Genomic DNA, 4,259 nt, shown 5'->3' with positions numbered 1-4,259 from the left:
CCCACTGTTGTGGCCGTCGTTGGCCCAGGGCCAAGGCATCTGTAGACAGTTACTTCCTTTAAGTATACTAGACTAGGTAGGTAGATAGGTTGTTTACCTGTCCACAGGTAAYTAYAGTGGACCATGTYGTGTGGTACTCACTGTTGTGTCGGTCATTGGCTCCAGGGCAGGGCCTCTGGGTCATGGTGAACAGGGTGTCGGAGATGTCGGACAGGAAGTAGTCCAGGTCAAACATGTGGGCCTCCTCTGGCATGACCTCAGGCTCCTGGCACTTCAGACTGGACCATTTCTCCACCTCCGCTCTGCAGATCTGACCCRGGGGACAGACGGGAGGGGACGACATGAAGGCTATGTTCTAATACTCAAAAATGAATCSTTAGTTCCTCTCTTCCTTGAAGAAATCACTGATCTAAAAAKAATCTCCATCTCCATTCATCTTTCTGCAATTCCTCCCATACTGTTGTCCCTCCCTTCTTCTCAAAACCCTTTGAAGAAGGTRCGAGGGGAGGGACCTTGGACCTTCCCCTCCAATAGAGTTGATAAGGAGGCGGGGAGAGAAGATGCAAGGAATTGAGGAGAGATTAATTGAGACAAGACACAACTCACAGCTGAAAAAAAACAGATCCTCCCACTAGAGGGCACTAACAACAAGACAACAGGATGTGCCGAGYAGACCAAAAGAAGAAGAAGAACGTCACTTTAGAATATATAGTAAGTCCAATAGAAAGTCACTGGCAGCTTGCCATGTGATTGTACCTGCTATAGAAATATGAAACAATATTTAATTGTCCAATTCTCTTCATTCTAAGAAAATGTGAATYTGAAAACAGCAAAGGAACGTTCCACAGTCCTCATCTGGCCACTAAATGTACTCAACTCAGATAAACACAACTGAACACTAACAGACCTTCCCTTAKCCTCCCTCATCATGTTCAATAATGCCCAATTCAGCTATTCAGACACAATATTTGGAAGCGCAGAGGTTTTCCTTCATCAAGCTCATCCAATAATCTTCATATTCACGATCACTCACATAGTTTATGTAGATCATGTTACTGCATATTGTATAGAGGGTTCGGTGACTTCACCTGACCATGTTACTGCATGTATTGCACACAAGGTGGGTTGAGGATCGTGTGGGTTGAGGGTTTCTTTCCTGCATTATTGTCTCACATGACCATAGGTTGTATAAATGGAGTTTACTGCGAGAGGGGAGAGGGAGATTACAGATTAAGGCAATCAAAAGAGTCATCTAATCACCAATGTCATTTTGCGCCTTCTATTTTTCCTTTCGTCTGCCTCCCTCTGTTTTTTATTCTCAGACTGACCAACAGAATCTGAGTGACAAATGTATGGTGAGCTCCTTAATGTAAGGTGAGCTCCCAAACATACGGTGAGCTCCCAAACGTATGGTGAGCTCCCAAATGTATGGTGAGCTCCCAAATGTATGGTGAGCTCCCAAATGTATGGTGAGCTCCCAAATGTATGGTGAGCTCCCAAACCTACGGTGAGCTCCCAAACCTACGGTGAGTTCCCAACCATACGGTGAGCTCCCAAACCTACGGTGAGCTCCCAACCGTACGGTGAGCTCCCAAACCTACGGTGAGCTCCCAACCGTACGGTGAGCTCCCAAACCTACGGTGAGCTCCCAACCGTATGGTGAGCTCCCAAACCTACGGTGAGCTCCCAAACCTACGGTGAGCTCCCAAACCTACGGTGAGCTCCCAAACCTACGGTGAGCTCCCAACCTACTAAGATAAACACAATATCACTGGGTCACTGATCCCCTCTGTCATTATCACACACACACACACACCAAGACCTGTTTGTCAGTGTTTGACTAAAGAGAACCAGACGGTCAAGAAGCCTGTTGTCCAATGTTTAACTAAGAGATGACCAGACTGTCAAGCTCAATTTTCAGTGTTTGACTACGAGTACCCAGGCTGTCCAAGCCTGTTTTTCAGTGTGTTGACTAAAGGCAGTACCCAGACTTCAAGGCCGTACTCAGTGTTTGACTAAGAGTACCCGAGACTGTCAAACCTTTTCAGTGTTTGACTAAGAAGTAACCCAGACTGCAAACCTTTTACAGGTTGTGTGACTAAGAGTACCCAGACTCGTCAACGCCTGTTTTCAGGTGTATTGACTAAAGATACCCAGACTGTCAAAGGCCTGTTTCCAGGGTTTGACTAAAGGAGGAAATCAGACCCAGGACTGTCAAGACCTGTTTTCATGTTTGACTAAAAAGAGCTACCCAGACTGTCAAGCCTGTTTCCAGCTTTGACTAAAGAGTACCCAGACTGTAACAGAACCTTCTTTCAGGTTTGACAAGGCATACCCAGACTGTCAAGGACCTTTCGTGTTTGACAAAGAGTACCCAGACTGTCAAAGCGCCGTTTCAGCACCAGTTTGACAAGTATACCCAGACTGTTCAAGTCAAGTTATTCAGTGTTTGACTAAGAGTACCCCAGGACTGTCCACAGGCCTGGTTTTCAGTGTTTGACTAAGTATACCCAGACTGTCACAGTCACGTTGTTCAGTGTTCGACTAAAGAAGGTACCCAGACTTCAAGACCTGTTTTCATGTTGACTAAGGGCAGCTTCAACCGTCAGTTTGATAAGAGTACAATGTAAGGCCTTGTTTCAGTTGTTTGCTAAGAGATTACCAGCACGTAAGTGTCGTGATTTCATTAAGAGCCGACTCAACCTGCTTCAGTGTTTGACTTAAGAGTACCCAGACTGTCAACGCCTGTTTCAGGTGCTACAAAGGCACTACCCCAGGGACTGTCAAGCTGTTTTCAGTGTTGACTAAGGATACCCAGGACTGTCAAGCCTGTTTTCAGTGTTTGACTAAAGACGTACCCAGACTGTTCCAAGCCTTTCAGTGTTTACTAAGAGATACCCAGACTGCTCAAGCCCCTGTTGTCAGTGTGCACTAAGGGAGTACCCAGACTTGTCAAGGCCTGGTTTCAGTGTTGACTAAAAGAGTACCCAAGACTGTCAAGGCCTGTTTCATGCTGTTTGACTAAGGAGTACCCAACTGTCACAAGCTGCTTTCAGTGTTTGACTAAGAGTACCAGACTTCCAAGGCCTGTTCAGTGTTCTAGAGTACCCGACTGAGCTCAATTAGTTTGACAGACGTACCAGACTGTCAAGCCTGCTTTCAGTGTTTTAACTAAAGGTCCCAGACTAAGCCGTTTCAGTACTGGTCCGACTCAAGGCTGTTTTCAGCTGTTTGACTAAAGATACCCAGACTTCAAGCCTGCTTTCAGTGTATGTGCACTAAGGAGTACCCAGACTGTCAAGCGCCTGTTTTCCATGGTTTGAACTAAGGAGTACCCAGACTGTCAAGGCCTGCTTTTCATGTTTGACTGAAAGAGTACCCAGAACTGATCAAGAGCCCTGTTGTCAGTGTTTGACTACAGATTACCCAGACTGTCAAGACCTGTTTTGCAGGGTTTGACTAAGGAGTACCCAACTGTCAACGTATCATTTTCAGTGTTTGACTTAAAGATCACCCAGACTGCAAAAAAAAAATGGCCTGTTATTCAGTGTTTGACTAAGGAGACCCCAGACTGTCAAGCGCCTGTTCAGTGTTTGACTAAAGAAAGTACCCAGGACTTCAAGCCTGTTCTTCAGTGTTTGAACTAAGGAGTACCCAGACTGTCAAGGCCTGTTTCAAAAAAAATTAAAAGTAGAGTTGACTATTTAAAGTCTTTAACTTACCTTCTGTAGCATTGACAAAAATATCATCTTTCATACAGTAGTCTATAGAATAGTCTATATAGTTCTACATAGGTTAAGTCACCGAGTCTTAGTCAGGTCTACCAGTAGTGTCTTACTAGCTATCAGTAGTCTACTAGTAAGGTCTATATTAGGTCTACAGCTAGTCTACAAGGTCTATAGATAGATCTTAAGTAGTCTACAGTAGGCTCTCACAGTAGCGTCTACCAGTAGGTAAAAACCCCCTTGATCAAACTTGACCACAACAGTGAACCGTAATGATCTTACCTGTCATAAGCCAGATGACATACACTCAAATAAACCGAGCTCAACATTGAGTCGATGCTGAGGCTTTCCAGAAACTAAGCAGGAACTTGAACTGTACTGTCTTACACCATGATCCTGTTCACCGTATAGGAAATATATCCCACCGTTGCTCCGCTTTTCCGTCTCCGCTCGTGCTGTGCTGTGGACGTGGGGTGGGCGGGGCCACCAGTAAGTCTGTCCCGCGCTTTGATACCTGCGCGTGAGCAAGAAGAT

This window comes from Salvelinus sp. IW2-2015, unplaced genomic scaffold, assembly GCF_002910315.2.
Source record: "Salvelinus sp. IW2-2015 unplaced genomic scaffold, ASM291031v2 Un_scaffold1760, whole genome shotgun sequence".
Taxonomy (NCBI): Eukaryota; Metazoa; Chordata; class Actinopteri; order Salmoniformes; family Salmonidae; genus Salvelinus; species Salvelinus sp. IW2-2015.
The sequence above is the reverse complement of the archived record's forward strand: the minus strand, read 5'-3'. Positions refer to the sequence as shown.